This window comes from Manis javanica, chromosome 18 (genome assembly GCF_040802235.1).
Source record: "Manis javanica isolate MJ-LG chromosome 18, MJ_LKY, whole genome shotgun sequence".
In the NCBI taxonomy this organism is placed as follows: domain Eukaryota; kingdom Metazoa; phylum Chordata; class Mammalia; order Pholidota; family Manidae; genus Manis; species Manis javanica.
The window spans coordinates 15,820,722-15,847,079 of NC_133173.1; the positions used below are offsets into that span (position 1 = coordinate 15,820,722).

The following is a 26,358-nucleotide window of genomic DNA, read 5'->3' on the forward strand; positions in this document are numbered from 1 at the left end:
GCATCAACCATGGAGGCTTACATAGACTCATTCATTCCTTGGCTACTTACCAACATTTTATGGATGTATGTTAGTGGATTCTAGGTTTTTAAAAAAATCTGTTTTCCGAATCAGTGTTGGTCATTCATAATTTCCTTAAAAAAAATTTGTATAGATTCAAATTTATGAAAACAAAGCTTAATACTGTATAAATTTAATACAGTCCTCCATTTTAATAGCTATATTCCCTTTTAATGTCATTGTTGCCTCATTATTATTAGTCAGGCTTGCTAGGTTCTAGTTTATTGTTGTGGTTTTTGTATATCTGTTTTTTGGTCCTTCTAAAAACCAAAATTGACTAATTTTCTCCTCTACTGTTTGTTTGTATTCAGTTCCACATTTCTATTTTAATTTCTAAAGCTTTTATTCTGTTATATTTGATATAAACTAAAGAATCTATTTAAAATTTATTAAGTTATGAAGGATGAAATTAAACCAATGCCAAACTGTGAACCCACCTGCCAACTTCAGAACAAAAGCAGACAAAATAAATGTAATTTCTCCTTCTCTATTGTCTCCTCATTCCAACCAGAGGTTAAACACTGTTATTAGTACTATTTTTTTCCTCTGTTTTTTGAAAAGAACATTAACCATATAGCATATTTCTCTTGGCAATTTATTTATTTATTTTCTTTTTACTGATAAATACTGTGCAATGCTTTAATTTACTGTGGCAGATACAGAAATCAAGAATTAACAGATTATATAAAAAAAGAAACTACATGAATTTTATATCTGTTTAAATAAATGAAATATAACAGTAGTGATTTTTGAAAAAAATGAGGTGTTATTACAGCATAAACCAAAAACAGAGCATAAATAAAGGCAATGTGCAATTAATAAATGGTTATAAATTTCAACTTAATAACAACAGACAAGAATTTTCCAGTTATTTATAGCCTCTGCCATTTAAAAATTTGGCTTGCTTGTGTACTTCTTACTTAAGGATGACACAGCTATCGATATACAAGCACATCGTTAAAACATGCAGACCAAGGCAACTTTTAGACCATCTTACTTTTTAATCCAAGCAATATAAGAGAGAAGCAGTTTTATTTGCATATGGATTAAAAACAGAGCAAATAAAACAAAAGCCAATATGCCTTTAACTCTCTTAGGCTATCCAAGATTTTTAAGAAGAAAAAAATCCTTTAAATGGTATACCCAAATGGAAAAGCAAAGTCACTACTGTTTCAAAGAGAATAGTGACCTAAGTAACTCCTTTCCTCAAAGATTTCTGGGTTGGCTTCAGAAACAAGCTGACCAGTTTCTCTATTCTAAAAGGATTCTGCTGATTAGGTGCAGGAAGTGTAGCAAGAAGAAAATAGTGTAACTTAGAAAAAATTTTGGGAAAATATTACTTTCCTATGAACCGTACGCTGGTACTAAATGCTGGCTTTATTATTATTTCAAATACATCTTCAGAGTTTTCTGAAGGAAAGTTATCAACGCACAATAACATGAGAAGTCTTCATTTGAAAATATTTGTAACATGCTAATAAAACTGCTTCATTTGCTATAAATTGAAAAAAAACATTTACTGTCTGACTTAAAATGCAAATTCTTTTTACATGCTATTTTATTAGAAACTCCAAAAAGGGTATTTTGAATTTACTATATTCAGAATCCAGTGAAAACCCAACATTTTGGCCAAAATGTTGAACTTTATTTTTATACCAAGCTGTATCATTTTGACACAAATGTTATTACTGTATTCACTTTTGTCAAGTATCTTATCCTATCTTTCCCAAAAGTTAGTGTTTTAGTACAACTGGTGATCAAAAAATATTAGAAATAAGCCTTGTGTATCAAAGTATATATAAAAATGGTACTTTTCTTTTGTACTTGTAATTGGCTTACTTTATCAATGGTTAGTTAGATCTGATTTCCTTTCTGATACCCTGACCCTTAAGGAGAAATGATCATTATACAAATACTACAAAGTACTCAAAGTAACTAGTTTACTGCCAATGTGCATGCAGACTAACAATAATACTTAAAAGAATGTAATTGAATACAATTGGTCTGAAAATAGTTACACTCTTGTAACTTTTCATCATCTTTATTGATTTGTAAAAGCTGTATGCACATCTAAAACCCCAAATTTACTTTGTAAAAATAAATCTTTAGCAATAAATGGCACTATCAAAATTCCATTATTCTCAGTCTGTTATGTAATTATGTACATGCTTTTCAACAACAATTGAAAAGAATCTTATAGGACCAAAGCCCGTAGATCAAAAACCCTGTGAATTGCATTTATACCGTTTTTCACCTCTATATGAAAATATGGCTACATGCCTTACATTAATGATAGTGTAGCTAACTGCACTGCTACTGTGTGCTAGCTGTGCACAATCTGCCACTAGGTTCTCCCAGGTTGTTAATGTATTCTTCACTGTGCTTCCCTTCCCAGTGGGAACACCTGTGACAAACGACTTATGGAGAATGTTAAAGTGCTATAAAACTGAGGGACTAGACCCACACCTGTCTCCGCCATCTGGGCTTTTCCTCATTCAAGCAATTTCTGTGTTTTTAGAGAACCATGCCTCCATTGAACATACTTCCTATTGGATACAAAATAAATCAGTATTTTAAAGTTGGTGAGCTTTGTCAAGGTTTTTTGAGACAGAAACATGAAAAGGTTAAAGGCACAATAAGAGGGAAGTGAATGCTACATATAAAATATATTTCAAGTTGTCTAGGTTACTCAAGTCCAAAACCTTCTGAATTTGGCATTCCAATGATCAATTTCTGTTTCAGGTCCTTTTTGCTCTTGTAGCGGGAAAGGCAAAGTTGATTGAAGCAGGTGTGGACCACAGGCAACCAGTTAGTAGAAGTTTCATTCTTTGAGATTTTTAAAGTTCAAATCAGCCATCCCTCCTACAGGCACTCTGTCACTTCTGCATTTAAATGTAGCAACTTCTTCTGAAGGTCAAGAGGACATCCAAGCACAATATCCCCAAAATATCTTATAGTTAAGTCAGTTTTTGCATAGCTGTCATACTGAGTACTTCTCTGCAGAGCATGCATATCCAGTTCAGGGCCTCCACACGCTAGAATATCCACCTCTTCTGGAAGAAGAAGCATTAGGGCATTTGAAGCACACACACTATGAAATCCATAATAAAATTCAGCAAACTGCTTCTAAATGGATTTGTTGAGAAGAAAGTCAATATAAAGATGTACATATTCTTTCCTATTTTGATTAACTGGAATTTTATCACCACCTGCCTTTAAATTATAGGACTTCATTATTCCAAATTCTTCTTGAAAAACCTGAAATGTTGAATAGAAATCTTCAACACTGCCTTCATATGACAGGAGTTCACTTAATCCATGAGCCAGCTCAGGTATGATTTGACATGGTAACACTGCAGGTACCTACTGGTGTATTTTGATCACTAGCAGTGAGGGAAGTGAAAATCCAAGGTAATGCTGTTATTAAAGTGCGAGTCCCATAAGAATTCCAACCAATCGGAATTCAGAATAGTTATCATATTTAAAGCTGCTAAACCAATGGCAGCGTGAATCCTGGTGATAGGTAAACATGCCACAATCTGGATGAAAAATTTGGCGAATTAAAAGAAGGAACCGATCTTTAGTCAAGCCACCCATATCCAAACCAGCTTCCCCTACAAACGTAACTTTCAACTTCTTTTTCAAGCCTGCTCTTTTCCGGTTTAACTCGTCAAGCGAATCGCTACAAAAATGTGTCCATGTTACTTTCATATTTAGAAATAACATATTCATATCAGGTCTCAGTCTTCGAGATACTTTATCCACCAGACTTTGCCTTACTATGCTTATCATCTGTTCTGAGTCTTTCTGAATAATGATTTTTTTTTTGACGCTATAGAAATAAAGAATGGATATTGACAGAAGGAAAACCTGTGTGAGTTTCCAAAGCTCTTCCGGGTGTGGTATTCTTCCGTGAGATCAATGTGATCCAGTGTAGAATTATAGAAATCAATATGAGGAATAAGGGGAGGGTGAAGCAAATTGTTTGCAGTAGTAAGTAAAGCCAACACTTCAGATGCTGATGGGATCGACCAGGAACACTTTGTTATAGGTGGAAATTCTTCAGGCTTTGCAGGAAACAGGCGTAAAGAAATAAATTGCAGCAATCTTTCTACCAATTGTTTGAACCTCTTCTGGGATAATTTTTTAAACCAGTGAACTAGGAAATGATGGTCAGCTTCCACTAAAGTAGCTATCTGTCGAAGCAAGTGAGCACAGATGACATACGTAGAAGTGTTATTAAACTGAGGATTCTGTAAAAGTATAAAATATGCTCTAAGATCATCTTTTGTTCGTGCACCTTTCCATTCTCGTAGTAGGCCGTGGGTGATTCCCTTTTACACTGTCTCCTGAAGGTCTTGAGGAGTATTAAGTAAGGCTTTATACACAGCATTCACAAAATTAACATTAGTCCCAGAATCTTCAATGGTATTAAATGAGGCGGTGGTGTCTTTCTTAAATGCAGCATTTAATTCTGGGAAAGAGTCAAACGTTGTTAGATAAAAATCCTAGGTACTGCTTTCCAATCTCCAGGTGACTTAACTTTTTCTGCATTTCGCTGAAAGCCTTTCATAGTTTCGGGCTGGGTAGGAAGGGCAGGTTCTGGAAGACCCGGGACCTTCGTTCCGGATGATGTGTCCGTAGAGGTGCGCTGTTCCTAACATCAAGGCGAACTGGTGGTAGGTCCCTCACATTCTTGATGTCCGGGAGAGCGAGATGTGGAGGTGAACTTCTGTTTTCTGCAGCTTCTTTCCTCTGGCTAACAGCTGAAATAAACCTGCTGAAAGTGGACATCTGGCCTTTGGATCCTCTGTCCGCACCCGCAGCCGCAGCCGCGCCGGCGTCCGCCGGCACGAGGGGCGGCCGCTTCTCCCGCTCCGGCTCCTTCCCTTTCCTCGCGTCGGGCGTGGGCACCTCCACCGCCGGCGGCGCGGCGGGCGAGGGCCCCGAACCTCCTCCCTCGGGCCGGACCGGGCGGCGGGAGCGTGAGGCGGCGGCGGCGGCCTGGCTGCAGCTGGGGCTGGCGCTGCTTCCGCCGCGGCCGCCAGAGGGCGCCGGGCCGCCGCCCTTGCCCGCGTCCTTGCCGGCCCGCGCCCGCGCCCCGGCAATTTATTTTTTAGTTCTACTCACTTGTAGCTTTACGTAAGTATTCCTGTACTGTAAACAGTCTTCTGTTTTTACTTACCATTATGTTTCTAAGATTTGAGATATTGTTGCATGTAATTACACATTCATTTGAACTGCTGTTTAAAAATGCTATTGTGTGAGTGTGTCACAATGTATGTTTTCCATTGTTGTGTTTATAAACATTCTGATCGGCATACATAATTTAAAGCAATGCTGCAATGCATATTCTGATGTATGCTTTCTGTCCAAATTTACAAGCCTAGGAGTGGGGTTAGGTGACCACACAGGGTCAGTGTGCACATAATAAAGTGAATAATAGAGAGGAGATTGGAACAAAAGGAGCTTAGTTTGGATGCTGGCTCTGTCAATATTTTATATATCATAGGCAAAATATTTAACTCTTTTGCTCCTCAATTTCTTCAACTGCAAAAGAGGACTGATGGAGGTATGTGCTTCATAGCATTTGTGGGATTAAATAAATCCGAATATGAAGAACACTTAGAACAATAATAGCATAAAATAGTGCTCTTATCTGTGTTGTCAAATCAATTCAGATACAATTGAAGCATTTAAAATAAAATGCCATTGTTCTGTAAATTGGTTGAACTAATTTATGCTGCAATACAAGTTCTATCAACCTATATTCTCATTCTTAGTATTGTCATGCTTTTTTGAAGATTTGATTTATAAAAGATAATACAGTACAAAAGTACAGAGAATTGAATTCATAAAAATATTAAAATTTTTACAGCAAGACACTAAGGCTTTTCAAAATAAGTTATATGTACACTTCATGTATGTATGGCATAATTTTGTACAGTAGTGATTTTGTAGTTGTTTTTAAAGTTTTCAATGAGTCCTTCACCTGCTTTGTTAGCTTTATATCTAAGTACTTCATTATTTTTTCAGTGAATGTTAACTGGCATTTTATTTTCAATTTTCAGTTTCAGCATGTCATTGCTAGTATATATAAACACAATTGATTTCTGTATGTTGTCTTTGTATCCTGCATGTATTAGTTCTATAGTTTTACTCTGTTTTGTTTTGTAGATTCCCTATAATTTTCTACCTGGAACACCAAGTCATCTGAATTATAAAGATGGTTTTCTTTGTTTCTTTATCACCTATATGCTTTTTATTACCTTTTTCTACCTTATTGCATTGGCTAGAACTTCCAGGACTATACTGAATAGCAGTGGTGCAAGTAAGCATTTTTCTTTGTCCTCAATTTTAGGGGGAAAACGTTAATTCTTCCACCATTAAAAAGGTGTTAACTGTAAGTTTTTTGTACGTATTATTTGCCACATTCAGGGAGTTCCCTCTTTTCTTAGATTGCTGAGAGTTTAATCATGAATGGGTATTGAAATTTACCAAATGCTTTTTTGTATATAATTTTATATGATCCTGTAATTTTTTTCTTTCCATCCTGTGAATTTGGTATAGTGTATTGATTTTGATTATTAAACCTTGCATCCCTGGTGAGATCCCACTTGCTTACACTGTATAAGCTGTCTTATACATTGATAGATTCAATTGTATATATTTTGTTAGGGACATTTGTGTCTATATTCATGACAGATATTGGTATGTAGTTTTCTCTTTTTTGTAATGTCATTGACTAGAATTGATATCAGAGTAATACTGACCTTATGAAATGAGCTGGAAGATACAATTCTTCTCAAACTGTAAGTGGAATTCTCCTAGTGCAACTATCTGCGCATAAAGATTCCTTTGAGGGAAGTTCCAATTTACAAATGAAATTGCCTTAATAGTTATAGGACTATTCAAATTATCCATTTCATTTCTGGTGTATTGTAGTAATTTGTGCTTCTCAAGGAATTGGTTCGTTTTATTTAGGTTGTCAAGTGTATGCGTATAGAGTTGTACATAGTATTCCCTTATTATCTTTAATACATTTGCTTGGTCTGTGTTGGTAACACCCTATTTCATTCTTGATATTGGTATTTTTTTCAGTCAAAGCATTTTTATAATGACTGCTCTAAAATCCTTTTAGAAAATTCTGACATCTATGTCATCTCTGTGTTGGTGTTATTGATGGTTTTTACTTATTCAAGTTGAGATTTTCCTAGTTCTTGATATGAGTGTTTCCTCTTGATTTCTGAACATTTGAGGTATTGTGTTATAAAGTTGAATTTTGTCTACATATTTTGTTTTAGTGGTCTTCCCCTGACATCACTTCCATGGATGGAGGGGGTTCCATCTCATTATTGCCAGGTGGGAGTCAAAGTTCAGGTTCTCACTTGGCCAACATTGACACCTAGAGGGCAAGGAATCATTACTACTGGGCAGGAGTGGGAGTTCAAGCCCACACTGCATCCACTGACACCCCCATGGAGAGAGAGAGGCAGGCTGTCCCCAGGTAGCCTTCACTGGCACTGTGGTCAGGAATCAAAGTCCTGACTTCCCACTTTGCCTTCTCTGACACCTCCAAGTTTGGAGGGTTGGGCAGTTGTGCCATCTTGTTACAGCTTGGCAGGGGTGGACATCTAAGCTCCACAGTTGGCCTTGGCCACCAACGGGTAGACTGGGGCTTCCAGTTTCTGTGGAGTTTGGCTGAAGTATGGTGGTTACTGTCTGAGTCTTTTCTGTCTTGCTAGGCTGACACTTCCTGGTTGTCTGGGTACAGAAAGCAGTTTGGGGCTTTTTGTTTGTTTTTTATCTGTGCTTTCCCATTGGTACTTTCAGGTTGCTGACTTCTCAAGCACTCCGTGTGGAATATATGAGGCAAAATCCAAGTATATCACCAGCATGTCACTTCCCTGGATCCAAGTTCCCAAACTGCACTTTCCTCTCCCTACCTTTCAGTGTCATCTTACGTCAGTGTTATATATAATGTTTAGGACTTTTAGCCACACCCAGTGGGAGGAACAGGAAAAGTACACCTTTCTGGAAGCAGAAGTCTCCATCCCACAACTTTGTATATGTTGTATTTTCATTCAGTTCAGTGTACTTTTTAAACTGCCCTCGATATTTCCTCTGAGCCACAGACTATTTAGAGTGTGTTATGTAGTTTCCAAGTGTGTGGAGATTTTCCTGTTTTGGATTCCAGCCCATGGTCATAGAACAAACTCTGTGTGATTTCAATTATGTTACATCTGTTGAAATTCATCTGCTGTCTCAGGAGATGATCGATGTTGGTAAATATTCCACAGGTGCTTGAAAAAAACGTGCATTTGGCAGCTGTTGGGTGGAGTGTTCTTTAAATGTTGGCTAGATCCTGTTGATCAATGAAGGTGTTCTGTCAGCTATTGAGAGAGGGGTGTTGACGTCTCCAATGATGGCTATGTTGATTTCTCCTTTCAACTGTATCAATTTTTCTTCCCATATTTTGCAGCTCTGTTATTTTGTGCATACACATTTAGGATTGCAATGTCTTCTTAGTGGGTTGACCCTTTTATTGTTATGTATGTATTTTATTTTATTGTTAATGTCATCTTTGGTAATCTTCTTTACCTTAATGGCTGGTCTATGTGATAATATATCCACTTCAGATTTCTTTTGATTAATGTTTGTATGTAATACGTTTTTCCATCATTTTCTTTCAATCTAATTATATTATTATATTTGAAGTGAGGCTGGCAAATAAGTGGGTCATTTTTAATTCACTCCTTCAATCTGTCTTTTAATTGGTATATTTAGGCAATTTATATTTAATGTAATTACTGATATGTTAGAGCTTAACTCTGCCAATTTTTTATTTTCTGTTTGCTCCCTCTGTTTTTTGTTTCTCTGTTTTCTTTTTCTTGCTTTCCCATGGTTTACTTAAACAATTTTTTTAGAATTCAATTTTGATTCATCTGTAATTTTTTAGTGTATTTCTTTATAAAGGTTCTTTATTGGTTGCACTAGATATTGCCTTACATTGCAGACATTTATATAACAGATGAGATGGATTGCTGATGTGTATACATTCCACATTACTCATTGCAATGAGTAAGCTGGCATTCTAACTTTTACTTATGCTAATGTTTATTTTTACTCTAATCTTGATTGGTGGAATTGTCAGTGAGAGATGGCTATATTCCCAACTCACAGTGAAAATACTGCCAAGGTGAGACTCACGTTTTGTGCTGTGATGAATATACTGAGCTAAATACACCCTGTAAGTCTTTGATAATCACCTCACCTGGGGGCGGGCCCAGTCACCTCCACGCCCGGCTGGGGGCCCTCTTGCCCTCCCTGACCCCTGGAAAGCACGGGCTGCCCGGAGGGGCCGGCTTTCCTGCCCTGGGCTTGGCAGATTAGTGAGGGATAGAGGAGAAATCGGCCGCCGACTCTTCACCGCCCGGAGCGGGCCCGCTTCCCTTCCGGCGCTCGCGCGGATCACGAGGCAATCTTCGGAGCCGTGGTATTTCAACTGTCCAATACAACTTCATACCTATACAGTGTAAGAGAAAAGCTCAGAAAACAGGCAAATAGGAGTGTGGAGCATATTAAGCAAGGTGAACGTCTCTGGAAGCAACTGTGGAAGCCCTAGTTCTGCAGATGTATCTAATGACTTTAAGGATCTTTGGACAAAATTAACGAGTATCATGATAAAGAAGTACGAGGTTTAGAAGTGAAAGTAACCAAACTGAAAAAGGAGCGACTTTTAGACGCACAGAGACTAGAAGAATTCTTCTCCAAAAATCAACAGCTGAGAGAGCAACAGAAAGTATTTCATGAAACTATCAAAGTTTTAGAAGATGGATTAAGAACAGTATTATGTGATCGCTGTGCAGTGACTGAAGAACATATGCGGAAAAAACAGCAAGAGTTTGAAAATATCCGGCAGCAGAATCTTAAACTCATCACAGAGCTTATGAATGGAAAGAATACTCTACAGGGAGAAAATATAAAGCTTTCTGAACAGCTGCAGCAGAATATTGAGAATGATTAACAACATCAAGCAGCTGATCTTGCATCTGATGAAATGTTATTCTGGCTTCACCAATAACAGCCTTTTCATTTTCTGGCATCAACTGGCTACGAAGAAAGGAGAACCTCCATGTCCGATACTGAGAACAAGCACATGCTAAACCAGACCCCTCCACGTGTGGGAACTGAGAAGAGTTCCAAAGTCTTCAACTCATCCACAGCATAAACCTAATGAAAATGAAATTCTAGCGGCTGACACTTGTGATCAGAGTCAATCTCCTATGCCTAAAACATATGGAATGAACAGTTATCCCACTGAGAAGTCATCTTTTAATTTAGTTACAGTTGTTGTTGAAACAATTGAACTTCGTGGTCGAGAAGAATCTAAACCTCAAGGTCCCGTGAGCCGTCTTGGTGATGAGCTCTACCACCGTCTAGAAGGGGATTACATGAAACCATCTTTCGAAGAATCTGGAAGAAATCATGAAGACAGTGTAAGGTTTTCAGATTCTGAATCAAAAACTTCTCCTCGAGAAGAATTGACGACTCGGCTATCATCCCCTGTATTTGGAGCTACCTCTAATGTGAAAAGTAGTATAGCTTTGAATACAAGTTTGTTCCCTTCTCTTTTAAAGACTGGGAAAAAAAGACATCTGAAAACACTGCCTTTCAGCAACACATCTAATTCTAGATCAGAGAAAACTAGATCAAAATCTGAAGATAGTGCCCTTTTCACACATCACAATCTTGGGTCTGAAGTGAGCAAGATTTAGCCAGTCATCTAACAGGCAGATGCTTAAAAATAAAAATGTAAGTGAATCTGTAAGTGAACAGGATAGTGTGGATCCCATTAAAGATGCTGTTACTGAGAGAGACAGCCATGTGGTAGCCCTGAAACCACGGGGCAGCAGACCATCCAAAAGGAAGAAAGTCAAGGAAGAAAGTGAAGATGAAGTAAACTGCCCACAAGCCTCTTTTGATAAAGAAAATGCTTTTCCTTTTCTGCTGGATAATCTTTCTTCCATGAATGGAGACCATGTGATGGATAAACCTCGGGATCTGTCTGATCGATTTTCAGCTGTTCTGCATCAAGAGAAAAGCCAAGGAAGGGAGACCTCTAAGATCAGAGTTAGGCCGGTGACTCTCTTGGAGGCTTGGAAGCCCGTTCCAGAGGGCCCCTCCTCAAGCCGTGAGGCCCTGAGTGGGAGCCGTACATTAACCAGAGATTCCCCAGAGGAGCCCTGTTTACAGGGGTGCAACCTCCAGTCCTTGAGTCAATCCTCTCCAGACAATAAAGCACCATTACAAATAAAGAAAATCCCATCTTTAAAATCCCTCTGCATCCACATGAAAGTTTGGAGACCAAGAGGCTTTTCGAGGACTTGAACTGTGCTTGGTTCTCATGAGCCAGTAAAAATAACCAGGTCAGCCCGTGGAGCATGTGAACTTGCACCAGTTGTTCAGTTAAATCCATGCAGAATTCCTAAAACAAAGTCTCTACAAAACAACCAAACTGAGAGGTATCCTTTGGAAATATCCAGTGGAGTATAGATCCAGGAGCAGACCTCTCTCAGTATAAAATGGACATTACAGTAATGGATACAAAGGATGGCAGTCAGTCAAGATGAGCAGGGGAGAGACAGTGGGCATGGTCTGTGCGTTGGTTAGTGAAACTGTGCTTTTAAAAATGAAGAAGCAAGAGCAGAAGGGAGAAAAAAGTCCACATGGAGAAAAAAAATTGAATGACAGTTTGGAAGATATGTTAGATCGGACACACATGAAGCATATGAATCCTGCTGGCAGATGGTTTCCCCCACGTAGCGGATGAAAAGCAGGAATTCCCGGCTACCACAAAGACACCAAGCACTCGTGGTGGTAAACAAGATCAAGTCAGACAGAAAGCATTTGTGGAACCGTATTTTAAAGATGATGAAAGAGAGACTAGCTTACAAAATTTTCCTCATATTGAGGTAGTTCGGAAAAAAGAAGACAGACGAAAATTGCTCGGACACACATGTAAGGAGTGTGATATTTATTATGCAGATATCCCAGCAGAAGAAAGAGAAAAGTTGGCTTCCTGCTCAAGACACCGTATCTGCTACATTCCACCCAACACACCAGAGAATTTTTGGGAAGATGGTTTTCCTTCCACTCAGACTTGTATGGAAAGAGGTTACATTAAGGAAGACCTTGATCCTTGTCCTCGTCCAAAAAGACGGCAGCCTTACAATGCAATGTTTTCTCCAAATGGCAAGGAGCTGAAGACATAGATGCTGAAGCAAAAAAAGCACAGAGGACAATTTTTTTCTTTTTAGTTATTTATAGATAAAGTTTGTATTAACCTTTGATTTTTTTTGATCTTCTGTAAAAAATAAATAAATAAATAAATAAATAATCACCTCACCTTCCCTGGCAAATCCCCAACCTCACTGGGTTCTTTCTACCTTAACATGGAGTTCTTCCCCATGGTATCCTCTATTTGAAGTGCAGACACCAGCAGACACTTAGTTTAGATTTCCAGACTCTTAATTTAGATTATCCATGTTTTAAATGACAAAATAATAGGAATCACATGGTTTCAGTGGGAATTGTCACTTTCAGTTCTCATGGAGGCTGAAAGAATTTAGCATGAGGCTATTTTAATTCCACAGCGAGCTCTGAATCAATGCTGATGTGCCACATCTGAAAACAGCAAACAAAGATTTTATTGAAATTAGACTAACTGCACAGTACAGCCAGGCTTCTGCCTTGGAATCACCTTGATGCAGAGGAGAAAAGAATTGCCAAAACACTGGTTTTCTCCGTGGAGAGCAGAAAGGAACCAATACAATGTTTTGCTTGTTCAAAAAAATATTCTGGATAAGTGGCAAAGGATTCAGATTTTGTGGGCCTAGAAAGCATTGTCAAGGGAGTGTCACCTTCACTGTTTGCACTGGTTTTTCTAAAACATGCAAGTGAAGTAAGTGGCATGATGACATTCAAAAAGTTCTAAAAAGAGAGACAAGGTATAAAAGAATGTCATGACTCATCTTGTTGATTTTGTTAGAAATCAAATGAAATGTTTTTTTTTTCTTATTGCTTGGGGAAAGAGCATCTGTCACTAGTCGAAAGCATCAGAAAAATGGAATGGTTAGCATTTAAAATAAATGTTTTAAATAAATAAAATAGGAAGGATTAACAGAGCAACACAGCAAGCCTGAAAGTTTAGAAAGCACCCAGCTATGACGTCTCTTCTGTAATCATGCACCACAAAACTGTGGGGCATTGGAAGAAAACCCAAAAGCATGAAATGAAACTATCAAATGCAAACAGATCCTGTGATACTACTTACTGTATGATATTTGTTAGGGAATGAAGAGAAGTTTGGGGAAAAAAACTGAAAAAATAGGGGAAATGTTTATACACAAAGAAATGGTTTCATAATGAGTAAATTAAGATATCTGGATATCTTGATTCTTTGTATTCTGGTTATTCATTTGTAACAAACCTCCACAAAACCTAGCGGTTTAAAACAGTAAGCATCATTAACTTCGCTCATGCATGTGTGATTTGAATGACACATGGTAGGAAGGGTTTGTCCCTGCGCTGTGAACATCCGCGGGCACAACTCTTCCAAGGCTGGGAGAGGAGCCGCTTCAAAGACCACTCACTCACATGGCTAGGGGGCTGGTGCTGGACTTTGGCTGGGTGTCTGGGAACTTGGGATCTTCCCCACATGGATTTCTTAGTGTGGGTGACTCCATGGAGCTGTTTGGCCTTCCTCAGAGCATGGTGACAGGGGCCCAAGAGGGCAAGATGGGAGCTTGAAACAGCATGACTTCTGCCTCAATCTATTTGTTGTGCAAATTATCAAGTCCAGCCCACAGTTAAGGAAATGGGCATTAGATTCCACCACTCAATGGAAGGATTGGTGAAGAATTTATGGCATTCTCTACTCTGCTACATGATGAAATATTATTCTGCTACTGAAATAAATTAATTCTGTACATGCTGCACAATACCCATGATTGAGTGAAAATCAAGTTGAAGTGTAAGTAGTTGATTTAATTCCATTTGTGTAAAAAATAGGGAAGGAGGACTGTACATATATATATATTTTTTGCTTGTTTTGAAATAGAGAGAAGTATGGATGATTACACATGAGTAGGAAGGGAAAGAGAGGGGAATTATTAGCTTCCTCTTTTTAAACTTCTATACTTTGATCTGTTACCATTAGCTTATGTTACTTTTGGATATTAAAAAAATCCAAACTAGTTATTTTTTTAAAAACTAAAATAATTGGAAAAAATCACCAAATCAAGCAAAATTTAAAACTGTGACTTTTAAAATAGTAAATTAAAAATAGCAATCAAAAAAGATAAATGTTCCTAGTAGTTATCTTAAACACAACAATGAAGCTTATTCAAAGTGCTTCAAGTTTACCTGTGAGGTTTTGAGGTCCCTAAATACCCCGGATTTCTTACCACGTTGAAGTCAGTTTAGAATAGGGTATGGTAGAGCTGAGCCTGGGGAAGAGGGCTTTTAACATGTAATTTATGCAATTACTGTACCTTAAAAAAATCAGAATATAATACATTTTAGATAAGCTTTTTACTGCATTTTAACATGCAGAAAAGCATGCAATTTACAGCTCAAATAATTTTCACAAACTGAACATATTTAGGTAATCAACACACAATTGAAGTGATAAAACATTACCAACACACCAGAATTTCTTCTGGTGCCCAATCCCAATGCCTTCCCCCATCCTACAAAGGTATCCATAGCTAGTCTATCTTTCACCAAATATTTGACCTTTATGGAAATGAAGTTGTACATTCTTATATCTGGACTTTTTTCAATCAACATTATGTTCAGGAGACTCACCTATGTAGTTGTATATAGTAGTTTATTGTTTTTCATGGACTTAAAGTATTTTATTGTATGCCGTCACCAGAATGTATTTACTTATTCTACAATTGGATATTTGGATTGTTTCCAGTGTTTGGTTATTATGAGTAATTCTACTATAAATATTTGTATATATGTCTTTTGGTTTATAATGCCTAATTTGCATTTTCCTGATGATTAATAAAACTGAAAACTTTTCATATGTTTTTGAGGCGTCTGGATAGACTTGTTAATGAAGTGCCTGTTCAAGTCTATTGCCCGTTTTTTTAGATTAAGCTTTCTGTCTTATTAATTAATCTATAGAAGTTCTTCAGAAATGTTATGTTCTTTCCAGCTATATTTCATAAACTCTGCATTTCTGCTTCATATGTTTTATTTTAATGGGATTGAGACTCTTGATCTTAATATATGGAATATTACTTAATTTTCCTTGTGGTATCTCTTTGAAAACATCTTTGCTTACTATAAGGTCATGAATATATTCTTATATGCTATTTTGAAAAGCCTTGTTATTTTGCCTTTACATTTAAATCTAAAATCCATTTTGGAATTGTTTGCATGATGTGAGGTAGAAAGTTCAAGATTAACTTTTTCCATATGAATATATAAATGAGTCAGCATCATTTAATGAAAAGACTATCTTTTCTCTACTGTTTTATAGTCTGACCTTTGTCTGCAAATTGACTAAATATCCTTCTTCATTGATTGCTCATCACAACTTCATCAAAAATCAATTGGCCACATGTATGTGTGTCTACTCAACTTCTTTCATCTGTGTTTTGTATTTTTTGATATGAAAATCCTCTACATGTTTTTTTAGTTATGCCTTACAGTTTTATTTTATTGGACTGGCTTTAAATGGTACCATTTGTAGTTGTTTTGCTTTGTTTTATTTTGTTTCAGTTTCCAGTCTTTCATTTCTGTAAAGCAGGAAAGATGATAGATTTGTGTGTATGGACTTGTATTGACTTGTAACTTTTCTAAACTCACTTGTTAGTCCTAGAAGTACTTTTGTAGACTCCTTGGAATTTTCTACACAATTGTCAATTTAATTTACTTAAGGCAGTTTTATTTCTTCCTTTTTGCAGATTCATCATCTTCAGATTAAGACAGTTATTTTTCTTCCTTTTTGATGTATTTGCTTTTTATTTCTTTTTCTTAACTTCTTGCACTGGCTAAGGCTTCCAAAATAATGCTAAATAGAAGTTATGAAAGAGGACATCCTTGCGTTGTGCCCAATCTTGGGAGAAAGCATTCAGTCTTTCACCATTAAGAAAGATTTTCATGGTATATCTTTTATTTCATTGTGAAGACTTTCTGTCTTTCCATTTATTTCAAAAAGTTTTCAGCCTTACTTCTTGAAGAATGTTTATAATTGCTGTTTTAATGTCTCTGTCAGATGATCCCTGTATCAATATCATTTTGGTTCACACATTACTAATTTCAGTCAAATGGCTATTTCATGTATTCTCTGAAGGTTTCATAGGTTCACCCAGGGGGTGAGACAGAGTGGAGCATGTTTACCTCATTTTACCCTGAACTGGAGCTCCTCATGACTATGCTTGACTCCAAATATGTGTTCTTTGTCAGAAAGTTGTCTCTTTTCGCAAAAGGAAACTTGCCCATGAGCCAGGGGGTACGAGAAACTTCAAGTGAATTCATTAATAAATACATGATTTTTGTTAGCTCCAAGATTTGGAAAAACATAATATACTTTTTTTCCAGTACATGGGTGAAATAACATTGATGAAATGGGTATAGATAATGTCCAGCCAAACCCTTCTGTAAGTCCAGGGAGAGGAAATCCTGAGGTAAAATACCTCTAAAAACCGAAGTTAGTCAAAGGGAGAAATTAAGTTTAAAACCTGTTTATTGCTTACAAACTGCAGTCCAGCACCGTCTCTCTCTCTCTCCCTTGCTCCGGAAGAACCAACACCGGCTGTCCCCTCACCTCTCAGGTACAGATAAGCCCTCTGTTGCCCAGGTAATCACCCATTGATATGGAGATGAACTTCGCTCCACCCCTGAGGAATGAAGCAAATGCACTAAAGCCATACTTCTTTGCACCTCTGAACACCTATTGATATGCAGATGTACTAAAGGCAAATGAGATATTCTGGAAATATTACAATTTTACCCACACCTTCTCTCCACTATGCCCGCCCAGATACCTACCAGGCACCTCCTGCCACTTTTCTCCATGCTCCTGATGCTTACCCTCATCTACCACTTCCTGAGGTGCCAATGCCCTTTCCTACTACTAGACCTTGCTCAGCACATGAAATTCCCCATGCTTTTCCATATACTGACCTATTGCTTTCTTATACATCTTCAATGGTGAGATAAAGTACTAGGAACTTACCAGAAACCCTTCCTTTCTTGGTTTTCTTTAATACGCTCTGTTTTGCCCCAAGAGTCAGACACATCCCCATTTGCAGTCTTGTGAGCCCTTCTATTAGAGATCTTGTTGCCTTATATTGTGACTTTTTTTTCATATATCTTTGCCCCAGAAGAGGGTGATTTTGGAATGCAAATCTGTATGGTTTCCAAGTCTCTCTAGGTACCTCCACATCCCAAACACATTTGATGCTAAATAATGTTTCAAGAAAGTAAATAAAGGATAGAAGAGAGGAGGAAAGGAAATATAGAGAAGGAAGACAGAGAAAAAATAATCAGTACCATGATCAAAAAGGTTCCCCAAGCCAGAAAACTGGCCTTATTTTTAATATAATTCATCCAAAATGGCTGTTATAGGTTCTGCTTTATCCTCTGGCCCATTTACTTGTGTCCATTCCCACTTCAGCTGTGGGTTCTGGCCACTGTCCTCCCCAGCCAGTTCCACCTCAATAGCTTCTCACCGGATGTTCATCTGCCAGTGTCAGATGCTCAACTGGCTTTAGAGGGATCTGTATAAAACAAATGTTATCATTGTACTTTTTGCTTAAATTCATTTATCTGTTTCCTTTGGGTCTCAGAATAGAGACTAAATACCTTTCTGTGGTTCACAAGGCCATTTGTGGTCTTCCTGTCTTGATGATCCATCTTCATCTCAATGGATCCCCTGTGTACTTTATGCTCAAGCCACTTCTATGTTGGTTTCCTAGGGCTGTGTAACAAATTGCCACAAATAGTGTGGCTAAAAATAACACAGAAATTTAGTATCTCAGTTCAGGAGGCCCGAAGTCTGAGGTCAAGGTGTCGGCCGAGACGGCTCCCTCTGGAGTCTCTGAGGGGGCGTCTGTCGCGGGCTTCATTCCCGTGCGTGGTGGTCGCTGGCAGTCCTGGACTCTCCTCGGCTTGCAGCTGCACACTCCAGTCAGACCTCTGTCCTCATGTACCTTCTTCCCTCTGTGTGTGTATGTGGGTCTCCATGTATCACTCTCCATGTATGGATACCAGCCATTGAATTTAGGGTCCACCCAAATCCACTGTGACCTCATCTTAATTTAACTAACTATATTTGCAAAGACCCTGTTTCCAAATATAGTCACATTCTGAGTTTCTGGGTGGATTTGGGGGAATACTATGAAACCACCTACAATTTCTTTTCACCTAATAGATGTGGTATCCTTGAGGTTATTTGCTTTAGGGGTTCCCTCTCCACTCCTGTTGGCCTTCAGCTTTTCTTCACTTCTACGTATCCTCCAGATCATCCTTGTTTTAGAGTGAGTTTACCTGCTCTGATGGTTAATTTTATGTGTTAACTTCACTGGGCCATGAAGTGTCCAGATATTTGATCAAACAATATTCTGGTTATGTCTATGAGGGTGTTCCTAGATGAGGTTAATATATGAATTGGTAGGTTGAGTAAAGCCAATGTGGGTGGGTCTCATCTAATCAATTAAAGGTCTAAGTAGAACAAAAAGGGTGGCCCTTCCTCTGGTAAGACGGCACTCTTCCTGCCTGACTGCCTTGAGCTGGGACGTCAGTCTTTTTCTTGTCTTCAGATTTGAACCAAATATCAGCTCCTGAGTTTACACCACTGGCTCCTCTGGGTTTCTAGCTTTCCAACTGCAGATCCTGGTACTTTTCAGCCTTCACAGTTATGTGAACCAATTCCTTATGATTTATAGATATACATAGATAGGTAGATAAATACAGTAGATAGATAATAGATGATAAAGATAGAAGGAGATTATATATATTATATATATATAATCCTCACATACATATATATATATCTCCCATTGGTTCGGTTTCTCTGGAGAAATTTGACTAATATACCTAGAGAATTTTCTCTTACTCCCAAGAATTGCTTAGGTGTCCTTTCCACATGCAGCGCTGTTCAGGGAGAAGTGAGCATTGTACCTCATCACTGCAGCTGTGGTCAGCAGCCCCACCCCAGGACTGTAAGTCCCCAGCTGTAGTCGAGTTTTCATACCCACTGATGGATGTTCAATGCTGAGCATAGTCAGTATATTCTCAATAAAGTTTTCCTCTTCCAGATGACTGGGAAGAATACATGCTACAGTTTTTCTCCCATCCCACATTGCTAAAAATGAAGAAAAGATAAAAAGCATTTTATAAAGTTGTGTGAAAACCGTAATGCACAGGTTGCAGGTTCTGTTGGTCATAGTGACTAGATAAGTTTCTGACCATTACTACTGCTGAAGAAAACTACAAAATCTGGATAAGTATTTTTTTTAAATCTGCTTGAGACTTCTGCCTCTTGGAAGATGGTGTAGAAATACTTTTCCAATTCCTTCCACTAAGTACAACTAAAAACTCTGGGCATTATGTGTTAAACAAACACAAGAAGGCTCTGAAGGGTAGAAAGAAGGCAGATGTATAAGGAGGCTTCAGGACTAATTGAATAACATGGTTGTGAAATCTCTATAATTCTTTAAGCCACATACATCCAAGGCATGGAGGTAAAGAAGCTGGAAACCCAGAAACACAAACGGTGACAACAAAAGGCTTCTCTCTCTAGCCAAACGTTCAGGAAAGGGCCAGCCATTTCCAGGCTTCTGTCACCAAGACAGAAAACTTTAAGAAAACAGTCACTCAACTACAGAAGTGTGCCACAGAAGAAGCTGTGGCCTCACCACATCCATGCCAGTAAAGGCCAAGGCAGGAGTCTGGACTTCCAGTCACATCTGGTGGTGGTGATGTGTAATAAGAAGCTTGGTAGAGAGTCAAATCTTCTACCAACACCCAGGCCTAAGAAGGCTACTACCCACTGGTGTCACAGGAGACTATATGGGGTCAACAAAGAGGCACCCATCTCCAACAGCCAGGGTGATTTCAATGGAGGCCCACAGGGAGCCAGAAATCCCAGCTTCTGATTGGCTGTATCAAGGAGCCTCTTCCCTCCCTGAGTGTTAACAAACGCCAAGTAAGGGACCTGGACTACTGTATCTACCAGTTTCAGCAGGACAAATCCCCACCCTTTCTCTGCCGAGTGATGTCAGTTGAAGCCATCTAAAAGAGAAGGTTCAAATAAGACTTAGATTCTCATAATATGATATCCAGAATGCCTGCTTTTCAATTTAAAAACCAGTAATTATACCAAAAATGAAGAAAATATAAACTTGAATGAAAAATATAATCAATAAATGCTGACACTAAGATAAGACAGATGTTAAGATTACCTGTCAGAGATTTTAAAGCAAGCATGATAAATATGCTTCAACGAACAATTACAAACATGGTTATATACAGAAAAAAACACAGGAAAAATTAGGAATTAGAATGTCTCAGCAAAGAAATAGAAAATACAAAAGAGGACCAAATGGAAATTTCAGAAAACAAAACTCAGCAACCAAAATAAAAAAACAGTTGGAGACACTCAACACCAGATAGAAGTGAATAGAAGAAAGAATCAGTGAACTTGAAGATGAATAATAGAAAAAGACCAATATGAATAGCAGAGAGAAAATAGATTATTAAAAAATAAACAGAGCTTCACAGAGTTATTGGATTATAACAAAAATCTAATATTTATGTCATCACAGTACTGGAAGAAGAGGAGAAAAATGGCAGGGCTGAAAAAGCATTTGAAGAATTATGGATGAAAATTTCCAAAATTTCACAAAAGAGATAACTTACACATTCAAGAAGTTGAGAGAACCCCAAACATGAAACTCACAGAAAGGAACATGTTTCCACTGTCAGAGGAGAGGCACAGTGACGACCACAGGAATCCCAATGCATCATAGTCAGCCTTCTGAAAACTAAAGTGAAATAAAAACATCTTGAAAGCACCTTTTCAATATTTCAAGTGGTATAAATTTTTCAAGTGAAAAAATAAAGAATTCTGTATCCAGTGAAAATAGCTTTCAGAAATGAAGAGGGAATCAAGATATTTGCAGATGAAGAAAAATTTAAGATAATTTTTCAAAAAGCACACTTACTGTAAAAGGGTAACTAAAATCAGTTCTCTAAACAGAAAGGAAGTAATAAAAGAAACAATCTAAGGGCATCAGAAAAGAAGAAAGAACAATGGAAAGAATTTTTTAGAAGGGGTTAGATAAAATACATTTTTTTCCTGTTAGGTGTTTAAATTATGTTTGACAGTTGAAAAAATTATAAGACTGTATATAACACTATCTTATGGGATTCTAAATGTACATAATGGAAACATTTATGACAACTATGTATAATGGTAGAAGATAAAGGGGTGCAAGGAAGTTGAGGTGTGGGTTGTTTGACACTCCTGTGTGGGTTGTTGAGGCCAGGTGTGTGTGTGTGTGTGTGTGTGTGTGTGTTGGGGGCAAAGAGTATATGGCAACTCTCTGTACCTTCCCCTCAATTTACTAGAAACTTAGAACTGCTATAAAAATAGTCCATTTTTTAAAAGGTTTCTTTTTCCAGATCAGTAGTTGCATACCACATATCAGACGTTATGTTGCTCTGCCCCGTAAGGACAACACGTCTGTCAGCTATAATGAAGCTACCACTGTGCCTTAAGTCAGTAACTGGCCAATTTAAGTTTGTCGTTTCTTCTTTTTTATGCATCCATAGCACCAGAACAGCTAACTGATTTCATGGCCCTTATGGTCACCATTCCCTCACATCTCCTGTATGATTATCGCACACATCCTTTTCCAACTGTACCCTGTCCCAGTTCACCTAAGGTGAATCACAGCTATCACTGTACCACCCATCCCCAGTGATGGGAGGGGACTTCAGAATCCTGTCCTTAGACTTTGCTTCCCAGGGCCACTTCTGCCCCAGCTGTCTTAGGGCGGCTTCCAGAGCAGAGCTGGAGGTGAGGGTTCCTGTGAAAGTGACTGGTGAAGAAATGCTACTGGAGATGAGGGTGAGCAAGGGTGGAACTTCAGGCAAAGCCCCACTGCATTCAGACTGACCCCACAGGGTGACAGTGAGTCTCTGCCTGACCAAATTTTAGTCAGGCTCTTCTGAATCCTCTGCCCAACTAGGCCTCGTCTTTTATATATTCATATCCATCTTTGCAACAACCAGTTCTGGCAAGAATCCCTCCAAGTGGTTTAGTCAGAATCCCCTACCCTCTAAACCTGATCACCCTCAGTATGTAATTGGGTGCCCCCCCGCCCAGGGAATGTATGGTCATCCTGGCCTGTCCTCAGCAAGAATCCTGTCCCGTTGGTTTAGCCAGAATCCCGCTTACCCTTCATGTTCCCTCTTCATTATTTTCCATCCACTGACCACCCTGCTCCTTGGCTATACATTCCCACTTTTCCTCCTGTTTGGAGTTGAGCCCCATCTCTCTCCCCTACTGTAAAATCCCATTGTAAGGGTCCCTATATTGATCACAACAGTACCCCTGATTAAAGTCTACCTTACCATTTTAACCAGTGTCATGAATATTTTTTCTTCAACAAGGGAAACTCTAGAATGTAAATGATCTCTCAGAGGTATGCTGTGTGGAAATGTTGGCCAGGCTTTCACACTGCTGTGCCTGCTGGTCCTGGCTGAAGGCTGCCGTGGGGGATGTCTTCTGAATGTAGGAGCAGACTGGGTGCAGAATCTGGGGCAAGTCTTCTGAGGAATCGTGGGGGGTTCCACTGTCAGAGGAGAGGCCCAGTGATGGTCACAGGAATCCCAATGGTTTGGTGCAGCAACAGGCTGGCGGCATCTGTGCTATCTGGACCACCCCTACTAAGCATGCATCCTTCAACTCCTCACAGCTCAACACCTGCATGTTTGATCCAATCCTGCACTCCTGAAAGGCAGAACTTGTCCTCTCCCTATATTCTCCCAGTGCCCAGCTGTTAAGTGATCCACAGCAAACTAAAGGAACAAGGGGATGGTTGCACTCAACAAATACCTGCCTGCAAAGCTTGGCTCTCTCATCTAGCACCTCTGACTGTGAAAAGGAAATTTGCTTTGGTCTCAGAGAGAGCCCCAAGTGCATGGGGCTGTCTATCTCTGGGCAGAAAGGTGCACAATGTGGCTGAATAAACTGACAAGTTTTATTAGAGAATTTTTAGAGAAACATTTCAAAGCAGCAAGTCATCCTGATACCCCCAGTCACAAACACTCAAGCTTTATCCCCAAACATTATAGCATAGGATTCTTTCCTACTGACAACTTCCATGGTTTTTACTTTTTATTGCTTTGCTTATAATCTGTTAACTGTTTGCCATGTGCTAGAAAATGGGCTGAATTCTTGAGGAATTCCACAGAAGCCTGAAAAAGAGGTAATATTTCCCTCTCCTAGAGAGAAAAGCTGAGACCCACAGCCAGGGGCTGACTGGTGATGGCTCAGAGGGTGTGTAGGAAGGGGTGAGCCCCTGGCTGAACCCTGCCCTCCACTGGCCTTCTCACCCTTTTTCACCCTCATACCCCGTGATCTCCAGCTTTGAATCACTGTCCTCCTAGAGCCTGAATGCAGGTTCAGCTTTGCCTTCACTGGAAACACGGTTGAAGCCCCTTGTACTCCCATGAGGCCTTTCTGAGGTCCAGCCAGAGGCGATTCTATCTTGTTTTGAATGTAGCTGGCTGAGGAGGGAGTGTATGCTGGTTACCACTAATTCAAGGGCGGAGCTCACTGGGTGTTTATTTCCCACTCCTCCAAGTGTGCAGTAAATGCTAATGCTTGGATATTAAGAGGCAGGTCGTGAATCCTCCATTCCGAAATGCTTATGCATGATTTGAAATAGTGTGCTGTTGAAAGGGTTTATTTGGGGGCTTAATATATCTAAATGCTGGAAAACACCTTTGATATCCCAAATTGTGTCATTATTATCAGTAAAAAAAAATCAGCATCTCTATGGCTAGAATGCTTTTATATCCATATTTTTGTCACTTCATCAAGCCATCTGCTTGCATAATTTCATTTCTATTCTACAGACACCCACAGGCAGCCCTCGATTGAAATCCAACTCCTGGCTTGTCTTGCTCTGCTTCTCAGGAAAGATCAAATGAGAAGCCTGCTGCTCTACCTTACCTAATCCTCACGACCACCTTTAAGGCTCATTTTATTATCTAAAGCAAGATGCTCACTGTCAACTTGTAACCTGCCTGCTGTTAAGGAGCTGGCGGGATGCCCCAGAGTTGCTTTCCACGGAGCCCACCTGGCTCTGCTCACCTGACCAGCTGTGCAGACACCTCAGGGCCCTCAGCCTCTACCAGCATATAGGGATCCTGTGCCACCTCTTCACACACCCACACTTTCTTCCCGCACTGGGTCACTGTGACAGAATCTATGAGCCCTGGAAATGCCTCTTAGAAAGTTGCTATAGAAACCCCCTGTTGAGGGGGGGCGGCAGGAGTGATCAGAAGGATGCAGGGTGCATCCTCACAGTGATGCGTGGGGCTGGAGAGCAACGTGCGACTGCTCCACATCAAGCCCCCAGCATTTCTCGCCCGACAGGTGCCCTCCCAGGGGGTGGAGGAGGAAGCCACTCTGCTCCTGTACTGTGTAACTGCAGCACTGAAGAGAGAAGAGGCTCTTCCCTCATCTGAGCTTGGGCAAAGAGGAGAGCTCATTGTGCCCACACCGCAGTTCAGAGCTAGTGGCACCGAAGCCCCCGTGGCCTCCAGCTGCCCAGGGGGTCAGAGATTACTTAGAGCCACAGATGGACAGAGTGCCAACTTCCCCAGGGAGTGCCAACAGCCACACTCTCTCCACCGGCAGGTTGGTGTATAGGGGGCCGAGCCTGCTCCAAGCTGGGTCTGGATAATGACTCCCCTCCCTCTGCATCCCCTCAAAGATCTCTGGTTCTTGCCTTAAAACTATTTGGTTCCACCAGCTCTAAACTCAGTGAAGGCTTGTTGGAGCCAGTGGCAGATCACCGACTTCTTCATGGCAGCTTCCAAAGAAAACGGGTAGATCCTGGTGCTCAGAGTAGTTGAGTCTAATGGACAAGCTGTGATTGTGAGACAAAGAGCCTGAGCTCAAAGCCAAGCTCCACTACATCCTAGCTGTCCCCTCAGTCTTTCCCTCTGCTGCAGGGTCACAGTCATTTAGAAGGTGACCTTGAGGATTCAGGGACGTGGTATGCATGTTACAGAAAATACTGGAAAACTTGGATTGGATCACTGATGGAAGAACCAAGAGGCACTCAGAGGTCTTGGAGTGTTGAGGTTTTATTTTTACACCAGCGGGCTCAGAGGGAAGTAATCTCCCAAGGTCTGAGCCCCGAACAAAGGCAAAGGGAGGAATATACATCTTTCTGCTTCCAAATCTGCAACGTTCCTACATGCACATCAAATGAGCAAGCAAGGGAGGGTGAGCTTAGGGAGTGGGTGCCTGGCAGAGCAGGGAGTGAAGGGAGTGTTTTATTGTTTTTGCTAAGAAGAGAGGCAGAAGGGAGCCACCTGGACTGGATTGCTGTCCTTGTAAATGCTTCCCTATCATGCACGCTCCTCAGCCACATTGTTCAAGAGAACTTACAAGTCACCATGGCCAGGAGCCCTGCAGAGCGAGGGAAGCAAATGTGCCCTTGTGCAACCAGCAGCTGTGAGGCTGGCTAGCAGAACCGCACCCCAGAGGGAGCCCCAGGGTGGGCAGGACACGGCAGCCAGACAGGCACTCAGGGCGCTTGATCCCACATGTTGACAAATGATTGGATTTTCACAGGGTTGCCTGTGAAATTTTCTCTCTTCACACAGTTCTTAAAATAAATCTTGCTGAAGGGAGGGTTTCACAGAGGAGAAGTGACGGATATATCCTGTTCTACATAAGATGACTAATAGCCCACAAATGTTCCCAAGAAGCACAAGCTGGAGAATGTCAGAGACACAAAAAAGCATTAGAGACACGGGGGCCTCATGGCCTGTATGAATAATGGGAGGCCGAGAGCAAGTGTGGCTTTTCCAATAAGCTAAAATTCCATTTATCTGAATAGATACTGAGTACTCACTATGTGTGAGACTTTATGCTGAGGACAGGTAAGCTTAGAGGTAGATGTAAGAGATGGTCATCTGTTCCATGGGCATCACAGAGCAACTGGGAGGGTGAGACACAAGCAGACA

At 39.8% G+C, this 26,358-nt stretch overlaps 2 pseudogenes; one reads left to right on the plus strand and one right to left on the minus strand.

The window, feature by feature from the left end:
• Positions 1–809: 809 nt before the first annotated feature.
• LOC108398298 (probable E3 ubiquitin-protein ligase HECTD2 pseudogene) lies at positions 810–7,666 on the minus strand (annotated as a pseudogene).
• Positions 7,667–9,220: 1,554 nt separating this feature from the next.
• Positions 9,221–12,335, plus strand: LOC108398297 (DNA endonuclease RBBP8 pseudogene; annotated as a pseudogene).
• The last annotated feature ends 14,023 nt before the right edge of the window (positions 12,336–26,358 follow it).